Raw genomic sequence first — 19878 nt, forward strand, 5'->3', positions numbered from 1 at the left:
GCTGAGTTTGAGTCATTTTTGCTCCTATCAATAACACATAACACATATTCCTGTATGTAATCCCAGTAAAATTTACTGGTTCACCAAGTTGGACTTTGGTGGCCTTTATACTTTGGTCTGTTGTGAGTTTTGTATTTGGGCTGAGTAAATGTGTGTGTGTGTATGCTCGGGAAAAGTCTGGTCACACAACAACTACAAAAATAAGGCTTGAAAAAATTGAGCCATATATGACCCAGAAGCCTCCTCCCCAAGGAAAAGCTTTTGTGGTACTGAAAGGTGCTATGTAATCTGCCAAGAAAGTAAATCATTCAGTTGTCTACCTACCTGTGATGCCCATGACCATAGCAATTAGAAGAACAAGAAAATATCCACAAGGCTGCAACACTGAAATTCTTGTTATTGAAATGTAATATTAAGTGGATATTCCTCAAAACATATACATGCAAGGAATGTATACATGCAGTTATATTCATACGTTTATTTGATATATACACATGACAATAATTAGAAAGAAAAAATACAAGTAAATAATTTAATTAAAAATCCACCATTTATTCATTTATTTAAATAAGCATTTTTATTTTCCTGTTTTTTTTAACTTATCAAACAACTGAATAACAAAAATGTTAAAATAGCATGTCCAAGTTCACAGAGCTACAAGAATATAGTATTGAGATTCCAACAGAGAAAATTCACCATTCTGAACCTCAACCTCATAGCAAGGACAAAAATAGGAAACAGTTCCAATATCAAGACGTGTGTATGGGTTGATTCAATAGAGTAATCATACACATGGGATGGCTTATCCACACTCTAATGTTGCTAAGATTCTTTCTAAAGCCTCTGTATCATTACTGTATCCCTCAGGATTTGAGTCACAACCCAGAGGGAAGAAACAAAATCAATAATTAACACAATGCAAAGTCTGTTGTTGGGATGTACCATGATGTATGACCCAAGGCTGAGGCGTGGGAAGCATTTTCATGGGAAATTTCCTTCCTAGAATTTAAATACCTGTTGTTGTCATCTGCCAAATGTATTGACAGCATTATTTTAGGACTTCAGTCTGTTTAATAAACATTTGTCTTATAATGGGAAATTTAAATAGGGAAAAAATCCACCATCAAAAGGATTCATCCTAGAACTTTTTCCTTCTTTTCCAGAGAGTCTTGTCTATCCGGAGCCTACATCTTTGCTACACAAGGTCTAGTCTTCAGTTTGGAGACATTACTGCCTTTATCATATTACATCTTCTGGTACTGGATGAAACTCAGACTCTGCATGTTAGGCAAACGCCCTATCACTGAGCATGCCTGTCTGCTAGTATGGGACTAGAAAACATTGTTGAACATATTATCACTTTCACATGTATCTATGTCTAAGCATTAAAAATTGTAAGAAGAGAATGTTTCCCTGAAACATAGGATTGAGAAAAGTGGCCAGAGGTAGGCAGCCTGGAGTACAGGCCGAAGAGAAGCAGAATCACCTTTACGTCCATCTCATTCAGAGGATAATATTATAAACAGGAAAAGGAAACTTCTAGATATGCCCTAATGGTGCCAAAGTGTTGTCATATACTATTCTTGGATCATTAAATCATGAACTCTGTAGCCATCCACAGACTCCTACCCCTGGCTAAGTTGTACTTGGATTTTAAGAGCTGCTGTCAGAAAGAGAATCAGTCTTTTTTGAGGGTGTTATCCCCAGTCAGTACCAGACTCCATGATAGGCCTTATACCTAGAGTATTTGGATGGCACAAATTGGATACTACTGGGTGAAAAAGAGTTATAAACAAATACAAGACAAATTAAAGTTGAGCTGGATGTACCTGGGAAGATTTGGAAGAAGGCAATGAATATGTCCAAAATGCATTGTATGAAATATTCAATGAATTTAAAACAAATATTATAAAATTAAAAATAAAACTACTCATACTAACTACATTCTGCCAACCTAAGATCTAGTTTCTAAAACTTTGAATAAGGTGATTAGTAAGCTCAAACTATTGCTTGCTGAGGAGTTGCCATTTTTAAGTGGTATAGAGTTTAAACTATTAGAGAAAACAGCCCCAAAAGCCCTTTAATATACACACCACACTTGCATTACTCCTGTTCATGGCAGACTTAATGAAGGAGATGATGACTTTAAAAAAAATAATTTTAGTGACCACTAAGCATCTTTTCATCCCTCTTTCAGTTATGAATCACTAATCATCTTTCAACTCCCCTCTTGGGTGGGTCCAAACTTTTAACTTAAACATGATGCTGACACTGTTCATCTAGAGAGTTTACCATCAAAGACCACATAATTGCGGTACCAAAACACATTTCTAAAAAGCATATAATGTTTTGAGTAAATTTGTGATTTTGCATGAGGCTGCATTTAGAGCTTGACAGTTCTGTTAAATAAGACTGATAAATTAAGATAATGGGAAATGGAGCACTTTGTGTAGAAAAAAAAGAATGACTCAGAGAGCTGAGGCAAGAACTATCTGATCCTGGCAGGAGACTGCAGGAGCCAGAGGGAATGGATGACACCAAGGAAACTGTCTTCCAGACACAACAGGGCCGAAGCACACACGAGCTCACAGAAGCTGTGGCAGCACACACAGGGCCTGCAGACTGTCCCGGGGCTGAGACAGGCAAGTCGACAAGAGTTCCCACCCGCAACCAAGATAGGCTCACCGCGTATATTAACTACACTGTTCCATGCCCAGTAGTAAACGGCCAGCCGACACCAAATGAACTCAGTGGTATTTTTGTAGGTTTTTTTTTTTTTGTCACATACATATTCCTTTGTTGGGGCACTTTTTTTTCTTACTGCTCTTTTGCTTATATATTATGCTTTTTGATTTTGTAGTTTTATGGGTTTTGTTTTATGTGTATGTTTCTTGTGTTTTTTTTCTCTTCCCTCCTTCCTTCCTTTCTTCCTTCCTACCTTTCCCTCTTTCTTTCCTTTTTAAAAGGCTGTTTGTTTCTTATTTTATTGCCTTTTTTTTTTAAGAGAGAGACACAAACGTCCTGAAGTTGGGTGGGTGAGAAAGAAAGGAGGATTTGAGAAGAATTGTGGGAGAGGAATCCATGATCAGATTTATATATTGTATAAATTTATATATTATATAAAAATTTTAAAAACAAAACCAAAACGCCCAACAGACTGAAGAACACTATCTAAAGAGCAGAAAGAGGTGCTAATTAAGAAAGCAGGAGCCAGGTGTGGTGAAGCGCACCTTTAACGCCAGCACTACGGAGGAGGCAGAGGCAGGTGGATTGTTGTGGGTGCGAGGCCAGACTGGTCTACAAGCTAGTCCAGGACAGCCAAGGTTACACAGAGGAACCCTAAGAAAACCCAAAACTTAACAAAAAAAGGCGGGGGGGAGAGTTGGGGTGGGGAGTAGGGCTGGAGAGATGGCTCAGCAGTTAAGAGCACTGGTTATTATTGCAGAGTTCAAGTCCCAGTGCCCACATGGAAGCTCACAACTGTCTTAACTCCATTTCAGGGGTCCAATTCACTCACAAATGCAGGCAAAATTTAAAAAAAAAGACTGATAAATTAATCCTATGATTAGTTTTTGCCTTAGACCTTCAGCTTGGAAGTTCAACAACTGACTGCTAGTATTCTGGATCTAACATTAGCAATATTCAATCATATCTAACTCCAGAATAGGGTGCAGCCTTCTGGTAGCCTTTACTGTGGCTGAAACGAAAGGACTAATATGCTGCCTAGAATCAGAAAACTCTTTGTCACTCTCCAGCCCTTCTCTGTATTTTATTTCCTTGAAAGAAAAGGGGACAGGCGAGTAGTATTCGATAGTGTAAATGTACCAGTTTCTTTATGCATTCTTCTACTGAGGGATATTTAGACTGTTTCCATGTTCTGGCCATTATGAATAAGGCTGCTATGAACCTGGTTGAGCATATGTCCCTGTTGTGTGGTAGGGCATTTTCTGGGTATATTCCAAAGAGTGGAATAGCTGGGTCTTGAGGAAGCCCTATTCCCAGTTTTCTGAGAAAGCACAAGATAAATTTCCAAAGTGGTTTTACTAGTTTGCATTGCCACATGAAATGAAGGAGTGTTCTTCTTTCTCCACATTCTTACCAGCATGTGGTGTCACTTGAATTTTTGACCTTAGCCATTCTGATGGATGTAAGATGGAACCTTGGAGTTGTTTGATTGGCATTTCTCTGATGACTAACAATGTTGAGCATTTCTCTAAGTGTTTCTCAGCCATTCGATATTCCTCTGTTGAGAATTCTCTATTAAAAACAAGGAATTCCTAGGATTTGTGGACAAATGGATTGAACTAGAAATGATAATAATGAGTGAGTTCACTCAGAAGCAGAAAGAGTCAAATGGTATATACTCACTTATATCTGGACACTAGCCCAAGGGATGTGTCCCATGAAAGTTCACTTGCGGGGAAACTGGGACAGAGGGGAGAACATCCTATTGGGACTCTAGGTGAGAGAAGCATGGGAGAATGCAGAAATAGAAGGATTGCAGAGGGATCTAGAAACCTATAGAAAGATCATTATGACGGACAGATCTGGGCCCAGGGTTCCTGCTCAAACTATGGTACCAGCCAAGGACAATACATGCAGTAAACTTCGAACCCCTCCCCAGATCTAACCAGTGGACAGGACATTCTCCACAGCTGAGTAGAGAGTGGGAACTGACGTTCACATGAACTCTGGTGCCCCATAATTGACCATGTCTCCTGGAAGGGGAGGCCTGGTGGCACACAGAGGAAGGATAGCAGGCTACCAAGAAGAGACTAGATACCCTATGAGCATATACAGGAGAAGGAGGTCCCCCTCAATCACAGTCATTGGGAGGGGAGTAGGGGGAAAGTGGGAGGGAGGAAGGAATGGGAGGATACAAGGGATGGGATAACAATTTAGATGTAATATGAATAAAGCAATAAAATATTTAAAAAAAAAAGGGGACGGGAAGGGTGAAGCAGTATAGAGTGATGGAATCTGATGCTGAGTTAAATCATGGGCAAGGGATGCCCAAGGGATAGCCTTGGGCAAATCACCAAACATCCATAACCTGACTTTATCTTCTGGAGAGTAAAATACAATCCATAAGAATGAGAAAACCTTGGTGTTTCTTATTGTAATCTATGTATGATTCTCATCCATGCCCATATGTGTAATAATCTTTCAGAATTACGTTTAGGTGTATAATCCAGGCAACTAAGCTACAATTTAGATTGACATAAGCACAATTGAGGTTTTTATTTTATTTCTTCACTATCAACTTTAAGGAATATAGCTACTACTACTACTAATAATAATACTTAAAAATTTGGCTAAATTTATTCCAAATTATTTATTTAAATAGATTGTTCAATATGATGTCAGTGTTATTGCAATACAATACAGGAAAATTAAAAACAAAATATTTATAAATATTCTAAAAATTTGGCAAGATTGTGAGGTTAAAAAACACAAAAATTAATAATCTTTACATACTGAAATGTTGACTAGAGTCACTTAATCTATTCCACATCATACAGGTTATTTTGAGAAGTGACAGCAGCCCACTATGAAGAGTTCATTGTTCAGGTCCCATATGGTAGAAGGAATACACAGCCTTCATGTTGTCCTCTGACTTCCACATGCACTTGGACATGTGCATGTGTGTGTGCATGCATGCATGCATGTGCATTTTCCAAATGAACATAAGAAACAACAATAGAAAATAATAAAATTACTTTAACTGGCCAAAGATTTAGCTCAGAAATATACAAATAAAAAATCCTATAGCCACATAGAAAAATTCTCAAATAAGTTCTTCATTATAAAATAGGATATTATGGATGACTAAAATGTAATATGTTTGAAACATTTTTTGTGGGTGATAGTATAGTTTTGCTTTTTTCTGTGGCTAAAAAAAATGTATAACCTTTATGGAAACATGTTGGCAGTTAATTTCATTTCAAAGGATTAATTCTAATGATGTGCTTGAATAAAGGAGTACAGTTATTCATTTTAGAATTGTTTGTCAAGGCACAGCATTAACAAATTCTAAGACATACATTGGTAAATGGGTCACATAACACTCATACAATAAATTATTTTGCTATATAAAGAAGTGAAGATCATCACACTTTTGCACAGAATAGTCATAATCAATATTATGTGACACAAAGAAAAGTATATTCTGAAAAAGAACAAGTCACATGTATGGTAGCTCATCAGATATAGATCCAGCCTCACCTTGGTGTGGGAACTGAAAGAAGCTTCCTGGAAAAGAAAGTTCTGATCCCGGGTGAGCTAGTGAGGAGGCAGGTTTACTATTTGTTTTTACCCTCTTCTACTCTTTGCTATCTAGTCATATACTACTTAAAAACAACATGACTTATGATAATCATCTCTAAAGAATGTGTGAAAGAACTGGGAACACCACTTGCTGGGTAGAAGTGCTTATTGTGAAGCCTGGTGACCTAAGTTCAATTCCCAGAACTCATATGGCAGAAGAAGACAATAGACTCTTACAAGTTGTCCTATGACCTCCACCCCTATTTGTTGGTATGTACATGTGTGCAGACATGCATACACACACAACCACACAAACATGCATGTACACACACACATATTGGAGTGGGCAGGAAGAGGAGGGGGAAAGGAGAGACAGAGAGAGAGAGACAAAGACAGGAGAGAGAGAGAGAGAGAGAGAGAGAGAGAGAGAGAGAGAGAGAGAGAGAGAGAGAGAGAGAGAGAATTGTTTAAAAAGAATGCATCAGGTTGTATTTTATAGAAACATGGTTTCATGGGAAAGAGGCCATATTCAAAGTCTAAAGAAAGAAGGTAGCTAGTGAGGTAACCACATTTAGGAGTGGAGCCAGAAGACTGCACACAAAGGAAGCTTGCAAGCTAAATCCAGGAACACCAACTGTCTGCCCCAGCACCAGCCAGTCTTATTTTAAGCAACATGTATAGCTGTCTCCAGGGTGTGATACAGTCTGCCTTGGCAATTTGAAAATCATTTCTGTAATCTCAGAAAACCAAAGCACTAAAATCAATACTGTTGACCGTATCTGATTAATCCGTTTCCACTCACTGTCTACAAGCACAGCTGTTTTCAGACTAATTTTAGAGTCAGTTTTTCTTTAATCTAAAATACGCTACAGCACTTCAGTATCTATGTAAATAAATGGAAGCTGTTCAGCTTCAATGAGAGGGTAGCAGAGTCTCTCCAGGGTGTCTGTTTTGAAGTCACGTTTTCAAGCTTTCCTCTAAGCAGTCCACTCTCTATAGTCTTATTATGTTGGCTTGAAACCTTTGCTGTACATATGGGGAAAGAATCAAAAGTGAAAACAGATACAGGGATTGGTGTTAGTAGCATAAGGACTTTATATCAAGTAGTGGGAGAAGCATGCTTTGGGATTTTCTTATGGGAGTGGCCAGTAGCAACAAGTCTCTAGTATTGTAGAGGGTTTGTGGAGCTGTTCTCATCTTGAAGTGCCTAACTCAATGGCCAAATCATATGTGTGGAGGGTGTCTTCAAAGAATCAAACTCTCATCCTTGGTGGTATCCCTGACCTATGGAGCAGCATGATTTCCCACCTGATCAGCACAATGGGCTCACTTCTTCCTCGTTGTATGTGCTCTGTCCCTCAGTGTTGTTGATGTATCTTATTTAATTTTACAAAAAAAGATAACTAGGGTGCTCATACATAGGTTCTTATATCTTTCATCTATTGGCATACATATACATATACACATTAATGTTCATATATGTGTGCATAAGGGAATACATGATTTAGTAATTTTCTCCTGACCCTTTTAAGTGTTCATGCCTAGAATGTCTACAATAAAGACCACATAGAAAAAATAAAATAATTTATTTAAAATTTTCTATAGCTCAGAAAGTTTTAAAAATGAAAAATACAGACAAAAAGATTTAGGAAAACAGTTTCTCTCTATCTGTCTCTCTGTATTTCTCTGTCCGTCTGTCTCTGTCTCCCTTCCTACCGATCTGTATCTCTGTCTCTCTGTCTTTGTGTGTCTGTCTCTCTGTCTGTCTCTGTCTGTCTGTCTGTCTGTCTGTCTGACTTTTTCTGTCTGTCTCTCTGTCTGACTCATTCCTCTCTCTCTCTCTCTCTCTCTCTCTCTCTCTCTCTCTCTCTCTCTCTCTCTATCTATCTCTCTCTCTCTCCCATGTTTGTGTGGGTATGTGCTAGCATGTATGCAGGTAGATGCCAGAAGTTTAATACTGGGTCTCTTCCTTGTTCCGTCTCTATTGTAATTTCAAGACAGGCTCATTCATTGAACCTGGATGGAGCTCTTTCACTCAGCATGTCTCATTAGCCAATGTGTCCTTATTTCATCTCCTCAGTGCTGGGATTACAATCATGGACTATCATACCTAGATTTTTTTCCATTATGTTCAGGGTCTGAATCCAGGTTCTGATACTTTATTGCAGATATTTTATGGACTGAACCATCTCCCCAGCCCCCTTAACCTTACATTTAATGAAAATCATTCAGATTATGTTTGGAGGTCAAAGAACCTGGGGCATTACACAGTGTCAGTAACTCAGAAAGTGTAGCTTGTAGTGATTCTTCTTGGCTTCCTTGTGCTCATTCTCATACATGTAGCACATGACAACTGTCTCACAAGTCTTCAGAGGATCATAAAGAAATGCATTAAAAGTACCCGTTAGAAGCTACTCAAGGAAAGAAAGGTTTATACTGGTTCAGCTTTCAGAGATTGTAGAAGCATGGAGGTATAAGCACGTGTGAGAGCACCGCCCTTGGGGTTCTAAGGCTCAAAGACCTGATCCTGGTGGCCAACCTCATTGACATCATTACACACATTCCCAAAATGTCACAGCCTCTTATATGAGGCTCATTAGATGGAGACTGAGTAGTCTTCAGACAATTTAGCCTGTGAGGGACATTTCACTCCAACCATGATAATGACTTGCAATTTCTGCAGTGTTCTCAATTTCCTACAGTTTAAAATATTTACAATAGACGAAAGACCTTATATTCTGTATAATATTCAGAGTCCAAACATGTCATGTAGCAAGAAAATATACTTATTATATTATATACAATAGAGCTGTCTTTCATATAAATTATATATGCATCTTAAATGAACACAGAAAAGCAATGCCATGCTCCTAAAACAGCATAATTACAATTATGCACATACATAACACTCCCATTGAATTCTAGTGTTAAATGTTCATCATCAAAAGCATCATGATTAGTTCTTGGGCCTAATTAGTTACAGGAGCCTAAAGAACCTGGCATTTGGATCAAATCCCTCATCATAAGCCAACCTCAAAATGGTGAGTGTATAAATGCTTATGTGGTATTTATATTAATACCAACAATAATTGATGTATGCAAAGAGCCTAACAAGATGATTATTTAATAAATTGTTAGTAGTTACAGCATCCTCCCCATCAGCCTCTCTTCCACTTTATTGATAAATAAAGGATGCCCATAATCAGAGTAGTAAAATTACAGAATAAATATATGTGCATCTGTGTCTTAGTATCTCGCTAAGATATAAAAGGAAAAAGTATGTGTTATAAATTATAAATATTAAAAAATATATAAATATGTAATATATGGTCATAGTAATATATTAATATAACATATAAATTAAACAATACAAAACACATGAATTATATATTTATAACATATTTAAAATACACAGATACATTAATATATAAATATTATAAAATATATACATTTAATATAAATATATATTGAGTCATTTAATTACTTGGATTTTAGTTTACCAGTTGCTATCTTATAGTAATAATACCAATGAATAATGTTGTGCTCATTATTTAAAAATGCATAACATTCATACTTCTTTTTCACACTTAAAGCCTGTATCATTGATCAAACACACAAGAAAGCACATAGCCAAATAGTTTTTTCAAATATTACAGTTTATAATATTATAAGTTAGATACAACACACATCTAAGCAGACATAATTACTTCCCAATTCAACCATATTCTAGGCTTGTCATGATGGCTCAGTTGGTGGGGACATTTGAACCAATGATCTGACGTTGATTCCTGGGATACATATGGTGGAAAGAGAAAATGAACCTGCCTCTCTTTCCCTCAGATTTCCACACAGGAGCCCTGTGTCATGTGTGTACTATCATAGCAAATAAATTAAATACAATTAGAACTTAGAAAACTTTCTAGGGCCAGGGATTATATAAGTGTATACATACATAGCAGTTGAGTTCAGGATACCTCAGCGAACCTTCTTGCTCTCAGTTGATGCTTCAGAGTTGGGGTTTTCATTTTATCTATGTGCTTGAAGAGTTAGTTTCTTAGTGTTTGTGTTAGTCTGAACTCTCTAGAGCAATGGTACTCAACTTCCCTATTGCTAAGACCTTCCACTATAATTCCTCGTGTGGTGATGAACACCAATCATAAAATTATTTTGTTGCTGTGTTATAACTGTCATTTTGCTACTGTTACAAATGTCTGTTGTGCAGGATATGCAATACTCAACACCCAAAAGGATTATGACCCACAAGTTGAGAACTTCTACTTTAGAGGCACTGAACAAATATGATGATGATGATGATGATGATGATGATGATGATATGTATGTGAATTTATTAAATCATTTATTTTGAAGATAGCAACAACAACTGACTCACACCTGAGAAACTGAGAACCAAATAATTGCTCAGTGCATAACTTGAAAGGTTCCTGGAGAGACGCTGGTTCTTAGTTAAAGATGGAAGCCTGGGATCGCTGGCTCTGATATCAACAAAATTATTTGTAACAGCAATGGGGTAAATCATCTCTGTGAGGAGAAGTCAAGTAACTAAAAAGACTATTACCAGAAGGTGTTGCTCACACAAGTTCGGCTAGGTGGGGCCCAGCTTTTCTGACTCCTCATCCATACACCATATTGGGCCCTCCATAAGAGCAGATAGTGTCTTTACTCTAGCCTGAATTTTCCACATTTTTATCAGTGCTGGGAAATTTCATCAAACTTTTACCCTTACCCAGAATCCAACCATATTCTAATGCTCAGTTTCTGAGAGTTCAAATACAGAGTTTTAAAAAGAAAGAAAAGTTGGGTTGAGGAAGTGGCTCTACTTTCCAAACTGAACATCTTCTCTTCTTTCAGAGACTTGGGGCATTATTTATTTTATATGCAGCTTTTAACATATGTACTTATCTATAATAGTTTTGTAATTAGTAATGGAACACTGTCAGTAGAACAAAGCGACAGCCTACAGTCTGGGAAAAGATCTTAACCAACTCTTCATCTGACAAAGGCTTAATATCCAAAATATATAAAGAAATGAAAGACCACAAAACCAAACAACCCAATTGCAAAATGGGGCTTGGAACTTAACAGAGAATTCTCAACAGAGGAATATCAAATGGCCGAGAAACACTTAAAGAAATGCTCAACCTCCTTAATCATCAGGGAAATGCAAATCAAAACAACACTGAGATTCCATCTTATACCCATCAGAATGGCTAAGATCAAAAACTCAAATGACACCACATGTCGGCGAGGATGTGGAAAGAGAGGAACACTTCTTCATTGCTGGTGGGAATGCAAACTAGTACAACCACTTTGGAAAGCTATCTGGTGCTTTCTCAGAAAAATGGGAATAGGGCTTCCTCAAGACCCAGCTATCCCACTCCTGGGAATATACCCAGAAAATGCCCTACCACACAACAGGGACATATGCTCAACCATATTCATAGCAGCCTTATTCATAATAGCCAGAACATGGAAAGAGCCTAAGTGTCCCTCAGTAGAAGAATGGACTAAAAAACTGTGGTACATCTACATTATGGAATACTACTCAGCTATTAAAAACAAGGAATTCCCAAAATTTGTGGACAAATGGATTGATCTAGAAATGATCATAATGAGTGAGTTAAGCCAGAAGCAGAAAGAGACAAATGGAACTCAAGAATCATGAACGATGCTCTTTAACTTCCTCAGCTACAGCTGATGCTGAGCAGTTGCTCGTCTATTTATTCATATTAAACTGATTCTAGTTGCCTAAATCACTGTGTGTTTTGTTTTGAGTTTGACATTTTAAGATGTTTTAGAATGTTTTTCATCTTTCTATTCTGATTCCTGCTACTTGGCACAAAGGCATTTAGTGATAAACATTACACAGTTTTGTTTAGTGCTTTGAAGATGCAGGTGTACTTACACACTCTCCTGGAAGCATTTCAAACTAGAGAAACAAATTCAGTCTCCTACAGTATAGAGTTACAGACATTGTGAATGGTGATCAAACCCTAGGGAGCCGTATATGCTAGGCAAACATTTCAACAAAGCACTTTCATTCTGATAGTATTGTGGAAGGCAAGAACATGGAGGTAGCTTGTCTTGTGGTATAAATGGTATAAATGGAAACCATTGCAACCGCTTATTATAAAGTGAAACATCAATGAACTGGCAAGTAACAGGTGCAAATGTAAATGCCATTCATGGTCAAAGGAAAGTAGAAGATTTCAGTTAGCCTACGCTCTCTCTGTCTCTGTCTATCTCTGCCTCTCATTGTTTCTGTTTGTTCCTCTCTGTTTCTGACTTTCTCTGTCTCTCTGTTCCTCTCCTCTTCTCTCCTCTCCCCTCTTCTCTTCTCCTCTCCTCTCCTCTCCTCTCCTCTCCTCTCCTGTGTCCTCTCATTTGTCAGGATCTGTTATTGAACCTGGAAATAGTCTGGTGGCCAGAAAGTCCCAAGTGATCCTTCTGGCTCAGTCTTCTATCATTTGGTTGTCTATGTATTCTTGGGAAGGCCTGGTTAGAATATTTTTACTTGATAATGAGCTCATAAAGTTTGTGCTGGGGGAGGGGAGACTGAAATTTCCCTTGCATTGTGTTCATGGTCTCATTTCATGGCACCAAATTATTTTAAAATGGCCAAGGACATAATTATCTGAAGTGATCCCAGGCAAGTAATGTTCAAGGTAACAAACAGAAGGAGACAAAATTATTCCCACAAGGAACAAAATTCTAATAGATAAACTAAAAATTTCACAATGTTCAAATAATGGGAGCTCAGTGTTTTAAAAAGTCATAACACAAAAGAAACAAGGAAATGTGAGTGAAAGTTAAAACAATACATTTATATACAAAGCATTGTATTTTTCAATGTGTATAATAGAAAATGGATTTTAAAGTGTATGCAATAGGAAATTATAGAGATGTTTAATAGAAATCTCCTATAACATCATTTTGGTGGAGATATATAACTAAGTACATTACTCAAAGCTTTTCAAATGACAGAGCTTTAAAGAGTGAATGGTGCTGTTTACAAATTGGACTTCAATAAATCTGACCCAGTGCAAGAACTACTATATGAAGTGATAATTAGTGAGACTTCTATCAATTTTAATGTCTGGAACTCTGTGGAAGAAAGGCTTACAGGACGTGTATAACATCAGTGTTAGACAATTGGATACAAACAGAACAAAGAGATCTGAAGAGATTAGAAAAATAAAATTTTAGTTGAATAGAATTGCAAACAAATATTTAGGAAGATGTGCCAAAAAGCATTGGTTCTCTAAGGATAATAGTTATTCAGTAGTCTTAGGAAAAAGTTACTCCTGCAATAGCATTGATAGCCAATCAAAGAGTGACAGCAGCTTTGTTGAACAATTTCTGAGAGTGAGCTGGCCAGACACAGATGCTCCTTGCTGACCATAGTTTCCACATGCAGCAGCCAGTAACCTGTGAGAAGATACTGGTTCCTCTTTGATCTCTGTGCCTGCTTCAGTACAGTGTAAATATTTTGTGTCTTGTTTGGCAAGAATAGAACAAACAGAGCTTCTGCATATAGTCAATTTTTAGTCAGTTCCTTTCTGTCATCCATCTGTTCCTCTGCCCTTCTCTCCCTCCCTCCCTTCCTCCCTCTCTCCCTCCCTCACTTTTTCCTTTCTTTCCCTCTCTACTTTTCTGTACCGCCCCATCCTTCTTTCCTTTAATCACATAATTCTTGAGCATTTCCAAGAGATTCTGTGTTCTCTGTACTTTCTGCAGAGTGTCATGTCTGTGCTCACAGTGGTTCTCTGTAGTCTCTTCAGACAGGTAACTAAGCTGATGAGAGGTAATCCTTCTGAGGGTTCTCTGTCTAGAACTAGAATCTTCATTATCATCTAAGCTAGAAATCCTTTTCAATTCTGGTCACCCATCTCTTTCTGCACCCCTTTTTTCAACTTATCACCAAAGTGAGCTAATTTTGCCCCCCTAAAAGTATCTCTATTTTAGCAGCTTACAACATCAGCTACACAGCGGGCTCACCTGGCAACATGATGAGGGGCTAGTGCTTCCATTTAATGTTTATTTGGTCTTAGAGAGAGAAGTGGGGCCAGGAAAGCAGGATATTGCAAAGCTCCTTATGCATTCTAATATGAAGCCATGGTGGAGAAACAAGTGCTTGCCCTGTCTGTCTCTTCACTTCCATTATCACCCAGCCTCAGCCCCCAACAGTTTCACACATGGATAATAAAAACCACTATCAGTTGGGTTTCTGGTCTCAAGGGTTATTCACTTCAAATTCATCCTTCACACAGGATAAAAGCACAGAAGCTGTTGAAATATGCCTATTTCTTTTCCTTTTAAAAATTTCCTCATGACTGCCCTCTAATAAAGTCTAAAGCCTCTTTTAACAAGTCCAGCAGCAAATGCTTCCATGTGTCCCCTATCTGACAATGCATGGCCTCATTCATTGTCAGTAGGCTTTTAATATAACTGAACATCATTGAAATGTTTTCCTTCTTTCCTTTCTTTTTTTTCCCCCCAATGAGGAAATTGATTACATTTATGTATAGGAGGTGACAAAATAGGCGTTATAGAAAGATAAAAGGTTAAAACCATTTGTGGATTCTGCCAGTTTTTTAAATGTTATTTATTTCTTGGAAACATGTAATTCATCACTTAATTTTACCACTTATTAAAGACAAAAGCAGATTTTCATGCATACATACCGATTTAAGTCTTGACTAAATATTACATATCATAGGACATAAAGCCTCTTCAGTGTGTTCCAGAGTTGATACTTTTATTTTTTTTTAAGTATCCAGGATGGATGGCAAATCATTTATTAGAACATTTATTTCTGAATTTGCTTTCTGAAACGTCACAGCAGACAACTTGTACAGAATCTCCATTCCCTAATAGTAAGGGGGAGCATGAAGCCTATACCTCAGAGAGAATGTTCTTGCGTTGAATTTCTTCCTTTCTGATTATTGTTTTTATTGTTTGATGAGTTCATGCACAGTGCCTGCCTGACATATAGACTGACTTTCTTCATTTATTCACTTAATTAGATCTCTAGTTGGACTTACCTAGCGGTTTCTACAGTGCTCCTATTTTTATGATGTCTTCTTTCACTCTCTATAGGTTGCTTTTATTTTCTTATTTAGTTCTTTGAGACAAAAATCTAATGATGTAGCTATGGCTGGCTTGGCGCTCACTATGTTGACCTTGCCCTTGCAGGGATTTTTTTCCTTCTGCCTCCTGAATACTGGGAATACATCTATGAAGCACCGCACTCTGCTTACATACTGCTGTGGAAGAGCAGTAGTTGTTTTCTGCTGCTGACTCAGCTTGTCATTCCAGATCTTCTAGATGCTTCCACAAGTCTCAAATCTCATTGTTCTCATTTCCCTTACTGTTTTATCGTATCCTGAGCTTATGTCAACATGGGTAATTTATACCTCTCTTAAGTTCTCTTAAGTTTTGTTTCAACATTTGCTGTAAGAGCTAAGAATACAACATTCAATAAAGATGACACTTGTATTCCATATGCTCAGAACTTATCGGCACACATACATAAAATAGTAATAAGGTTGGAGGGGTGCAGCAGTAGCCCATATGAATACAGAACATAATTAACAAGGAGAAAAATATAACTTCAAAGACAAGAAACTGGTGGATGGCACTCACAGTTATAAGTTCAGATTAACACTAGGAAGGGGATAGAAATATTGTAAGACCGAAAGGTGAGGAGTACGGTAACAAAACCGTGTCTTCTGAACGCATTCAGAAGACTGTTGTGCTCATAAACCCACCACAGATGGGGTTGCTTGCACGAATCCTGAATAATATCAAGTCAGTCAATCTCCCAGTATGGAGGGAGGGAGGGCTCGTGAACCCCCATTGATAACAGAGGAACCACTGACAAGTGAAGGCATCAAGAGAAAGAAAAGTCGGTTTTCTTTTGCAGTATAATCTCTGGTGGGTTACTCATGTTCCCCTGATTGTCTCATACATTGTATGTACATATGAAATTCTCAAATATGTTATTATTTAAAAAAGAAATGATGACTGGGTCAACGTATACCTAGAGCCCAACTCATCTCAGTACTTGTTGTAAAACATTAAGTTTCTTCAGGCCCTTGAATGTCATAATAGAGGAACTGCATTCTTCATTACAAAGCCTTCTCTTTCCAGAGTATCTATTTTAGTCATTATGATTTTATTGTATAGGCAGAAATGCTTTTAAAAAAATTTCCCAGTGGCCATTATGGTAACAATGCCTGGTAAACAATGCTCTACACATGGTAAAACCTACACTGCAAGCTATTTGTTATTTTTATCCTGAGTGAAACAAACAGAATACTGATAGGATGTAAATAATATTTCTCCACCATATGAACCACATGAACAAAATATGAAAAGAGGTCCTGTTGGATATTTTATCCTGCCACCAGTTTGCAATATTCATTCAATTTTCCACTCCATTGTGTCTTACTCACCTCTCAGAAGCCTAGTCACTGACCACCTACACTTTTAAAATGCTACATAAACCCAGCAAGTCTTAAAACTCAAGAAAGTGGGAGAACCTGAGGTGTGCTAAATTTCAGTTTCATTTTGCTTAAATGTTCATCAAGGGGATGGAGGGATGGCTCACTGATTACCAGTGCTTGATGCTATACAGGAGACTTAGTTTGGCTTTCAGCTACCATATCAAGGATCTAACTGCCACCTGAATCTCTAGTCCCAGAGCACCTGGAGCTCTCTTTTCACCTCCACAGGCACCATGACACATGTATACACTCACACACACCTACACCCACACACACACACATACACACACACAACACACAGAGGCATGTACACATGCATGCACAGACACACATATACATACACACACATGACATCACGCAAAAAAATCATGAAATGAATCTCTAAAACAAATAAATACTCATCCAAGAAGTACTTCATTAAGTATACTTTGTCTCCATTTCTGAAAAATGTAATGTTCAACACAAAATTCATTATCACAAAATTAGAATGCTATCAAACATTTTGGTGGACATCAGGATTCACTTCAAAATGATGACACAAATCGGACTACGTCTCAAGATTTTTTAAATGTTGCTACCAGACACCCAATGTAGTCATTGCATTCTCAGGGAATATTGGCTTAAAACCAAGTTTAGAATAAGTTAAGACTTCACAGTTAGCCATATCTTTTTGGAGGGAGCTGGCAAGCATTTGGTGCACTGAAAATTACTTGTCCTTTTACTTTTTGCTCTGCGGAATAATTTTCTAACTGACATGGATGTACTTGTTCGGTGTTCTTACAATGGGTTTATTAATTTATAGGAACAATTTTAAAGTTTTTGTCAGGATGAAAATGTTCCACTTTTCTAATCTCATATTCTAAGCTAAATTTTTTTTCTTTCTTTGGAGGGAAAAATTCTACTGTCTGAAGTTATTTTTAAATAAAGGGCCATAAACAACAACAAAACATCCAAATGCATTTGAATCTATTGATATAGAGATTTCTCTGTGATCAAATTCAGAGACACTCTATTAATCAAGGATAGATACTTCTCTTTCACACAATTAAAAGGAAGTGTCAGGAAAGATGCATAGGCTTGGTGGTTGTTTATGGATTGCCTAATTTTATTGTAGTAAGTAAAATATATCTAATAATGCTTATTGTTAAAACCCTATAATTATTATGGCAGTATGGTCTAACCCACTATTATAAACAATAAAGACAAATACACCAGTGTTATTTTAGAATAGCCTCATTTAACTTGGGACTGGGCAGAATAAACCCTCTAAACCATCCTGATCACTTCCCAGCCCCCACCATAGACCATGGGCTTTAATCACTCCTATCAGGGCTACTTCCCGTCCATATCTCAAAATACTTGCTAATGTTCTTCATCTAGGCTGCTTTCCGCCATCCATGCCATGTGCTTTTCTCTATGCTAATCCATTGTGATCTCCTCTTTCTTTCTTCCTCCTCCTGTACCTATCTCTCTCTCTCCTTCTAACCCCTGGTCCCCTGACCCTAGGTAAGAAGACCTCAAACTCCAACTCTCTTTCCTCTGCCAAATCCCAAGCTCCAGCGTTTTTTATTAATCAATCAACTTAAAATAGGTAGAATGAGGTTACACAACAAAGGCAGGTGTATGTGAGAAAGTGATTGTCTGGGAGACAACCAGATCTTGAGGTCCAGGATTGAGCATCATAATACATAGCAATAGATCAACCCCCAACATAATTTGATGTGGATTAAAGTTACAGCTGATGAGTAAGATTATTTTACAAAATAAATTTGATTAAAAATTTTTATTTTTTAAATTTTAACTTATTTACTTTACATCCCAATTGTAGCCACTTCTCTGGTCTTCTTCTGGTTCCACTCTCCCTCTATCACCGCACATCTGCAGTCCTCAGACAGGGGACCCTCCTCCCCTATCATCTGACCCCTCTGGAAAGCCGGCATCCTCTTTGTCTGTGGCTTGGCACAGCTGCCCACCAGGAGGAAGTGATCAAGGACTGGGCACCAGAGGCCATGTCAGAGGCAAGTTCTGTTTCCCATGTTATGGGACCCACAAGGAGACTGTGCTGTCTATTGACTATATTTGAGCAGAGGGTCTAGGTCCTCAGCATGGATGGTCCTTGGTTGGTGCATCAGTCTCTGTAGCACCCCGAACCCCACCTCAGGTTTTCTGACCCCCATTGGTCTCCTTATGGAGCTCCTGTCCCCTCCAGGAACTTCTATCTCCCAACCCTTCCATAAGACTCCCAGTGTTTCATCAAAGTTTGGCTGTGAGTCTCAGCATCTGCTTTGATGCCCCTCAGGGTGGAGTCTTTCAGAAGACCTCTATGGTAGGCTCCTGTCCTGTTCCTTCTCTTCAACAACTTCCATTGTCTATTGTATTTGCCCTTGTGAATGAGAATTAAGTATCCTCCCTAGGGTAAACTTTGGAAATTAATCTGCTACTTTTTCAGAAAAACAAGAATAGTGTTACCTCAGGACCCAGCTATACCATTCCTGGGCATATATCCAAAAGATACTCCACCGTACAACAAGGACATTTGCTCAACTATGTTTATAGCAGCTTTATTCATAATAGCCAGAATCTGGAAACCACCTACATGACCCTCAACTGAAGAATGGGTAAAGAAACTGGGGTACATTTACACAATGAAATACTACTATTCAGCTACTAAAAACAAGGAAATCTTGAAACTTGCAGACAAATGGATGGAACGAGAAAAGATCATACCGAGTGAGGAAACCCAGACCCAGAAAGACACACATGGTATATACTCACTTATAAGTGGATATTAGCCACAAAATACAGAATAACCACATTACAGTAGACAAAAGAGTTTCTTAAGATATAATTAATTGTCTTGCTTAGTATTTACTACTTTAAGTCACAGAAGGTGATATATCATCTTGCTGTAGGACTGAGTGCTGGTGTATTGGCATGAAAAGAACAAAGCTTCATTTACTTCTCATTTACCTAGTCTCCTGAGTTTATAAATAAGACTGAGGCAAGACGACCTTCTCAGCCTTTTTATCTTGGAACAATGGCTTTAAATCTCTGTTCCTTTGTGCCACACATGACTAATGGCAGG

The sequence above is a fragment of the Acomys minous genome (genome assembly GCF_964271855.1).
Source record: "Acomys minous genome assembly, chromosome: 17".
NCBI lineage: Eukaryota > Metazoa > Chordata > Mammalia > Rodentia > Muridae > Acomys > Acomys minous.